We start from the raw sequence: 9,466 nt of genomic DNA on the forward strand, positions 1-9,466 counted from the left end.
CCATGTTTCGTCCTCGTCCTGCTTGTCCTGAAGAAAGACGGATCATGGCGCATGTGCGTCGACTACCAGGCCGTAAACAATATCACGATCAAGTACCGGCACCCGATTCCGCGACAGGACGACATGTTGGACGAGCTGAGCAGTTCAATCATTTTCTCATAGATCGACCTGTAATACCCCTCACCAAGACTAAGTCCCGGACGGAGCAACGTTCACCACAGCTGGCCAACTAAAACCCATTCTTCTGTCAAGGAAGGACATTTTTGGCTCGGACATTCAAAGGGCCAATGCAAGAGGGATTTGAGGCACACCTAAGGACCAAGAAGGAAATGTTATACCAAGATTGATTCTCCGTCAAATGGGAAGAGGGTATGGAAAGCCAGGCTATTGACAATGTCTCTAAGTTGGTCGAGGAACCAATAGGTAAGATCTTAGGACTAGACTTACCTAGGAAACCTTAGTTGGTCTAGGGAATTAGGAAGGGTCAAGGAAAATGGACTGAGGCAGGATGGTACGGGTTAAGGCAATGGTTGGCCATTGTAGGACCAGCGGACATAGGTTGCGTTAGGCGATTCAGACAGAGGCGGTACATGCTAACGCGGCTCACAATCAATGATCTAGACGATGGCAGTACTCGTTAACACGGATTGTCAATAGTAGCCCATACAATGGTGACACTGGCCTGTACAGGTTGGCTATCGGTGATGCAGACAGTGGTACCTCCGGTCGATGCGGGTTGCCATGGGTAATTTGCACGAATAAAAGAGTGGTCCAGTACGTATCATTTCCTTAAGCTAGTATGTGGGTAGTTACCCTTACGTACCACCCGTCAGTTTGGTACCCGGGGGCCGGACACGGCCGTACCGGTACGCTAACGAACGGACGATCGTGATACAAGGGCGTTAACTAAGGAAATGGACGGCCAGGATCTTAGCAAAGGTGGTGCTTATCCATTTATCTTCCATCCTTATCCGTTAGGCCATGGAACTTATCCGGTTTGCTCGTCCTTATCGGTCCGACATGTGTCGCCACCGGAGCCGCGAAGAGTGTCCGCCATGTGTCGCGCCAAGGACCGCCGAGTGCCACCTTCTGCTTGGGGTAACCGACCTTGGGAGGCTATCCGAAAAACCACCTTAGAAAACGTTAGTTTTAGGCCTGCGATAAGTTCCATGGCCTAACCACCTTCTGCTTAGAGCTGCGAAGCGCTGGAAAAATTAAGGTGAGTTTCTCGATCGCGTGTGAGTAACACGTGGGTAAGTTAGTTTAATTTTATTATTTATTTAATTGAGGTTAGCCTTAATTACTTGTTTAGTTTAGGATTAAGGTAGTTAAGAGAGATTAGGGTAGTTAAGTAGGATAAGTTAATTAATCATGGTTAAGGTTGTTAATCATGATTAAGTTAGGATAATTAGGATTAAGTTAGGTAATTAAGATTAGGTTATGTTAATTAGGATTAAGCCTAGTTAATTAGGATTAAGTTAGTTAAGTGAGATTAAGTTGAGGATTAGTCCTTAAGCTGGAACTGCGTAGTGTTTAACATTAGGATTAGAATTGTTTAGTGGTGATTAATGCCTGGTTAGGAGTGCTTAGTAGTTAGGCTCTAAGTTAGAACGGTGTAGGATTCATTAGTACTTAAGTATGGAACTCCTTGGTTATTGTGGTGTGATTGATTGGTACGCGTTTGTTTGTGTGACTTGGTACTCTTGCTTGTTCTATTGCATGTTGTGTGATTCTGGGGTGCATCATTTTAGGTACCATCTGCATTGCTCCATTAGTGCATGTTTGTATTGCATTATTGTCATGTTGCATGTGTACTAGGTCTGATATAGCGTCGCGATGGTATAGCCGTGATGCTGTACGATTAGTCGCATTACTGTTATGCTGTACGATTAGTCGCATTACTGTCATACTGCTATATTATTGTTTGCTGCATGTTAGTTAGCATCATTCAGGTAGTTGCATTAGCCGAATCATGAGGATCCTGCCGTCTGCTGTGCGTTGCATGTAACTCCGTAACGTTATGGCTTACGAAGGTTCGGAGCGGGTCATGCCCGGCCGGACGCTACATGACGATGTAATATGAAGGAATGTATCCTTTAGACTTTGTGTCTAGAGGTGGGAGACATTGCCTTGGGATATCATGGATTCGTAGAAGGCCTTACTTAGGATAGACGTATGCATATTCATTATTTCTGCTGCATACTTAATTCGAGTCTTCATGCATTGCTTTCGTTATGCTTGTTGCATTGGGTCATTGCTTGTTGTTGGGTTCGTATTGCTTGTTGCTTGGGGGTAGGTAGTCGGGGTAGGATTTCCTTAGATATCGGCCTCACTAAGTAATGCTAGATTACTTAATTCTACTCCATTTTTCCTGGAATCCTTAGCCGAAAGATCTCTGTAGTAAGCATGGTGACCTAGGTGAATCAATATAGGTTTTACAGCTTTTGTAAATTCCTACTATGTATACTATGTATGGTTTTAAAAAAGGATCTGAAAGCTATATAAACGTTTTGGTAATGATTTGCGTGTATACTATATATATGTAAGACTCGAATTTTCCAAAAGCTAAATGGTTATTTCCAACTGATATTAAGTCTTGTCCGGACTTAACACAACTCTCGCTCGCGGTACAGGTTGCAAAGCCTTAGGCCATGTTCGGGAGGTCGGGCACTCGCGGTTGGACGACTAGGGTGATTGGATTTGTTCCGAAAGCCTTGGTTGGCCGACTACGAGGGTCCTACGTAGCGCTTTCGATTTGTTATTATTTTTAGGACGGGTAGGGGGTGTTACACGACCTCAAAAGTGGTTACTACCAAGTGAGGATGAAGGAAGGAGACGAATGGAAAACTGCTTTCAAAACCAAGCAAGGTTTGTACGAATTGTTGGTTATGCCATTCGGTTTGTCTAATGCACCTTCTACCTTCATGCGATTGATGAACCATGTTTTGAGATGCTTTATCAACAAGTTTGTTGCGGTTTATTTCGATGACATCCTCGTTTACAGTTCTTGTCTGTCCGATCATGTCGAACATCTAGGGCATGTTTTAAACACCCTCCGCAAAGAGCAATTGTACGCTAACTTGAAAAATTGTGTCTTTGCGGCTAATGAACTTGTCTTCTTAGGTTTTGTTGTCAGTGAACAGGGACTAAAGGTGGACGGCGAGAAGATCCGAGCCATCGAAGAATGGCCCACGCCCACCAGCATCTCCCAAGTTCGATCGTTCCACGGGCAAGCCAGTTTCTACCGACGGTTCATGAGAGATTTTAGCACGGTCGCCGCCCCCTTACTGCGGTGATCAAGAAGAACCAGGATTTCAAGTGGGGAACCAAACAAGAACGAGCTTTTCTGGAACTCAAGAAGTGTCTTAATCAAGCTCCCCTCCTTGTCCTACCCGATTTCAACAAGACCTTCGAGGTGGAGTGCGACGCATCCGGCGTTGGCATTGAAGCCGTTCTCACGCAAGGCGGTAAACCCTCAACCTTCCCACTTATGACAAGGAGCTATACGCGCTGGTCCGTGCCATGGATACTCGGCAGCATTTGCGCGACTAAACAAATCTTAAGAAGATGCATGCCAAATGGCTGGAGTTCATCGAATCCTTCCCATACCTTATCAAGTATAAGAAAGGAAAGGAAAATGTCGTAGCCGATGCCCTTTCCCGAAGACACACCTTGATCACCACCATGAACGCCAAAGTATTGGGATTCGCGAGCATGAAGGACGTGTACGCCGATGATGCTGAGTTTGGGGAATGTTTCAAGAACTTTGGCAAAGGCAACTATGCGGAGTTCTATGTGTATGAGGCTACTTATTCAGAGGTCGGCATCTTTGCATCCCAACCGGCTCTATTCGCGACCTATTGATCCGAGAAGCGCATAGTGGTCGTTTGACCGGACATTTTGGCGTGGCTAAAACTTTAGCCATGGTACAAGAGCACTTCTTCTGGCCAAAGATGCGGAGAATGGTCGAGCACTTCTTCCAGCCTCCAAATCCACCACTCATCCTCACGGACTCTACACCCCGTTACTGGTCCCGACAGGTCCTTGGGTTGACTTTTCCATGGACTTCATCTTCGGATTGCCACCGTTATATCGGAAGGACACCATCATGGTAGTGGTAGATCCATGACGCGGTGCACATTGTCGATCAGTTCTTTAGCCACATAGTGCGCCTCCACGGCCTGCCGCAGACGATCATATCCGATCGAGAGGATAAACGAAATATATGCTCGTTATGCCAATAAAAGACGCAAGCCAATGCTCTTCCAACCTGGCGATTGGGTGTGGCTACACCTTCGGCTGGAGCGGTTTACCCAGAAAAGGAAGGACAAGCTCAGCCTGCGCGGCGACGGACCCTTTTGGATCGTCGAGAAGATCAACAACAACGCCTATCGACTTGAGCTGCCCGGTGAGTATAACACATCAACATCGTTTAATGCAGGTGACGACGAAGATGTTTTGGGGACAAAACCTACGCAATAGGGAGAGAATGATGTGATCACCTGACCGAAGACGCGGCCAGGAACACTCGCACCAGACCCAGACACCGACGGAACATTTGTATTACCCGCAGGACAACTCGGAGCCAGCATGCCGAGGATCACTCCCGGTGCAACCACGCGGAGCAAGATCTCATCCAGAACTTCCAAGCAAAGGATCAACCACTTCGTCCAAGCCTTCATCCAAGAAAATCAAGAGATCGACTCGGCCAAGGCAACCATCGGCGAGACCGTTCGTACGACCTTCTTCCTTACCCAAGGATGAGGGCGCCAAAGACGGTAGGATCATGACTCGTACTCTTTTTCCTTACTTCGGATTTTTCCCATGAGGTTTAGCGGAGAAGGTTTTAACGAGGCGACAGGTCCTACCGCACAACGCCGCGTTTAACCCAAGGACGCATGAAACGCCGTGTTTAACATCGGTGACATGGCAATCCACACTCGGACTAAGGATGCGGCCTTTCTTTCTGTCTTTTTCCTTTTAAACTTTGCGTTTTGAACTTATCTAGAGTCTTCCCTTGTGAACGTTGGAATAGTGTGACGTGTGTGACCTTGTTTAAACCACATAGAGGGCGACATTTTCACCGTCTGTGGAGACGCGTCAAGGGCAAACGTCTGTCTCCTCTAAACCCTTACACTATTTAAGCTTCCCACGCCACTAGCTTATACTCCTTAGACTTGAATGAAATCATAATTTTCGAAAGAGTGAATCTTTGATTCTTGTCTCAACCCTCTTTCTCGCAACAAAGTCTGTGGCTTGGCTTGAAAGAAACCCTAGAAGGATCGATCTGGGATCGCTCTTCTTCTAGTCGGCGCACGACGTCCGATTCAGATCGTTAGTTGTGTTCCACTTCGACTCCATGTTTATCTAGTGAACCAAGGTCAAGATTCTTTCTTGGTTCGCTAGCTGCCGTCCGTACTTCCCGGTCCGTCTGTCCGCTACCGCGTCCAGTCGTCCGTACAATCGATTTCACACCCTTTCCGTTCTATTTCGTATTCTACTCCTCCATTCCCCCTCAAATCTCATCTCCATAACCCATCCTCACTCTAATCTCATCCCACCTCACTTTGTCCAAGCAAAGCACCCGCCTTTCCGTCCGTCCAACGATCTAGAACTCCGTCCGTGCCTTTAGGCCGTCCGGCGTTCACGTCAGCTAGAATCTCAATTAGTTAGTATGACTTAATAGTTGGAATCTGCTTTTTCTTTTTCTCCCATTGATAAAGAAGTATCATTACATTCCTTGGCCATAATAACCATAAACAAAAAAAATTGTGCATAATGATTAATTTTTTCATGTCTATTGCTAATTTTCATTGTCGACTTTCTTAAAAGTCAACAAGGCTACAATGAACAATATGCTCCGTGTTGAGCCTTGTGTCACTTATATGGGTAGAAATAATACATCTCATCTCTAAACCATTAAATCATAGGTTATGAATATGAAAATGTCATCTATATACACCTCCATTGTTCTGCCGAGTTGCTAGGCAAACATTTTGTTCATCAACCGCTAATATGGTGCGCCAGCATTCTTCAAGTCAAAGGAAATGACCTTATAGCAATTATTTTCTCGGTCAGTGATAATGAGGTCTTCTCTCGATCGCCTGTGTGCATGAGGATCTGATTGTACCCAAAAAAGGCATCCATGACTGTCAGAAGTTTATTGCAGGCGGTTGCTTCGACGAGTTGGTCGATTCTGGGCAACGGGAAGCTGTCCTTTGGGCAAGCTTTATTCACGTCGGTGAAATCGATGCAGCCCCTCCATTTTCCATTCTTCTTTATGACGACCACTAGGTTGGCCAGCCAGTCTAAGTACTTTACTTCAATAATGGATCCAGGTCCGAGCAGTTTTTCGACTTCGTCATCTAATGCACGCGATAGTTCCGGGCCTAGTATTCGCCTTTTCTGCTTAACGGGGTTATGCGTATGATCGGCATTAAGCTCATGCGTTGTGACTATTCGGTTGATCCCTTTCATATCGTTCACTAACCATGTGAAGGTTACGACGTAGGTTTTTAGAAAAAGATTAGCTCGTTGTGCATCGGACTCATTGATATTTACTTCTTCTATTGCGGCGACACCTTGTTGAATAGCGGTCGGCATTCCATCGGTTGGTGAAGGACTATTGACGTCGACCTTGCTCTGTGGTTGCTATAATTTCTTCGTCGAATGGATCTTATGCTTGATGAGGAAGCATTGCAGTGCGACCTGCTGGTTACCTCAAAGTGTGTACACACCTTTTGGAGTTGGGAACTTCACACATTGTTGGTACGTCGACGGGATTGCGTTCATCTTATGGACCCAAGGAGCTACAAGAATGACGTTATAGATCGTCGGTTTATCGATGATAGCAAACCAATAGTATCATGTTGTACCGCCGACAAAAATTGGTAGGTCGATCATACCAATGGACATGATGAAATCTCCATCGAATTCTGTTAACGAGTGACAGTCTGGCTTGATGTCGCACTCGCTGACCTCCATTTGTGCTATGACGTTCGTGAAGATAACATTTACCAAGCTTCCAGTATCGACCAGGATTCTCGTGAACTGGCTCTCGCTAATAAGGAGCTCAATGACTAACGGTCACTATGTGGATGATCCAATTCTTCTAGGTCGCTGTTGTCAAAGAATATCGACGTGATCGGAGTTGCGACCCTTGACGGCGAAGATCTTTTCATCTCGGCTTTCTTAGTGTAGTCCTTTATCGACCTGATTGAGTCGCTACATCCCATTAATCCTCCCCATTATCATGTTGATCCGTCTTGTTGGCGTTGGAGGGTGTTTTTCGGGCTGTCGTTCTGAGCAAGGCCATTTCTCATGAGTACCCCCGTTAATCAATTCCTGCTCGTTGTTACTTTGGTGGTCGAGCTGCTGCTGGTCCTTAATAAACTTTCAGGCGATGTTTTCAGCTTGTTGGGTGTCATTCCACCCTCCAGACCTTTCCGACTTGCTCATGTCCGACTCGACGGCTATTGCGCCCTTTTTATACTTCGCCATCAGGAGGGCTTGGAGGTAGCGGCCTTCTTCGGTCGCGTGTGTGTTGCTTTTATGGTAGTCGCAATACTGGGCCACACTGCCCTCTGTCCCCTCTTTTCAGACATACTTGTTCCATGGTTGGTTCTGCTGTACATTTCCACCGATCGCAAAGGTTCGGCGATTACGGTCTTCGGAGCAGTTATAGTGCTGTCGTGGTTCGACGTGATAGTCCTTTGGAACGGGAACTATTGGCTCTTTCGCCGGGATGTTCTATGCTGCTGCGTGTTTCCTGGCATGGACGGCCTTTTCCTCTTCAACCTCGATGTGCTTCGTCGTTCGGCATAATGCATCCGCTATTGTTTTGACGTGTGATAAAAATAGTCTTCCTTAAATCAAGACTCGTACCACATCGCGTTTTTGAGTGCGATGATCGCTGTTGCATCTGGTATAGAGACATTAACAACAATGTCCTTAAAACGCCCGATAAACGATCGGAGTGACTCCTTGGGCTCTTGAGTATGGGAGTAAAGGTCAGCATGCGAGTTTTTAATTTTCCATTAACACAGAGAATTGCTTCAGGAACTCTATAATCAGGTCCTGAATGCTATCGATCGTGCCAGATGGAAGTCGGGAGAACCAACTCAACGTTGTCCTTGTTAAATGCTTAACAAATACTTGACAAGAGCCGGCATCATACTCTTTCGGGCTGAGTTGCAGGGGTCCTAATGCTACTCCAAAGGATAGAAGAAAATCATGTGGGTTGATGGTTCCGTCGTAATAACCAAGTCTGGGATTGATCCCCGTCGTACCGGTGTGGTTGCGATCCTCCTAGAGAATGGCATTCGCCATGTTGCTTCGAGTACGAGATCCAGCTCATCGCTTTATGGAACATTTTTGCCATTTCCTTGATTTCCTTCAACTCTCTATCCTTTGCTTTGTTGCTTAGTTCGTCAACACTGGTGGTCGATCGATTTCCTCGGTTGGCAGTCTGCGCCTACGACCTTGAGATTGGAACAAAATTCGTTGGGGCTTGTCGAGCTGTATGGAGGTGGTTTATTTCTTCCTGATACAACTGGCATGAGCTACGGCTAAAGCATCAAATCGATTATTAATTTGTTGCTCTTGCTGGTCGAGGCGTCCCATTATCCCATGGAACAACTTGCCGATGATGGTGATTGGTTGATTTCCAATCAACGCAAGCTTTGCCGGAGTTTGTGCTGCTTCTGTGATCGCCGGGCTCGTAAGATTCGTTGCAATGACGAATCCCTGTAAGATTTTTGCAGCCACAGCCTTCCTTAGAGCGTCTGTGGTGGGAAGGATGGTCGCACTCGTTTTCTCCATCGACGGAGTAATTGTCCCCCCCCCTCCCCGAAAACCCTGTTTCCTTGTTACTATTAAGTGCAGTCGTCTCGTCAGTTTTTTCATAGGTCCGTCTTTCAAAATTTAAAGAAAACTTCGACTTGGCTCCCCCTACCTAGCGCAAATTTTTGATGTTCAGATCGGTCACAATTAGAGTTTTACTTCAGTGGAAAAGATGTTGAAAATCTCTTTATAGTTCGTACCAAAACACTTGAAAGTCGAGCTACAAAGTTTGATATGACGAGTTAAATAAAGGAACAATGACGAGTTAAAAGAAAATGGACGAATCAGGTAGCTCGTTCAACTTTAGCTATCGACGAGTCTGCCATCAATCACTTGTCATTTTCTCTAACCGTTTTCTTCCTTCTTTTTCAGGTCCTTTTTCTCAGACGTCGTACGTCCATATTTATAGGATATTGTGTTGGTTCGTTCATCGGATAGACCGTAATGCACTCACATCCTAACAGTTTTGGGCTTTTGTCTACTGCTCGTGGGCTGGGCCTTGTTTGGAGGAATGAAAATCCACCCTAACAAACTCTCATCGATTTATCGGCAAATCATGGACCTTCACCACCTCCTAGTCTTTGTTTGATGGGGGGGGGGGGGGGGGGGGGGGGGGGGGAAAAAA

This window comes from Camelina sativa, chromosome 10, assembly GCF_000633955.1.
Source record: "Camelina sativa cultivar DH55 chromosome 10, Cs, whole genome shotgun sequence".
NCBI classification, from domain to species: domain Eukaryota; kingdom Viridiplantae; phylum Streptophyta; class Magnoliopsida; order Brassicales; family Brassicaceae; genus Camelina; species Camelina sativa.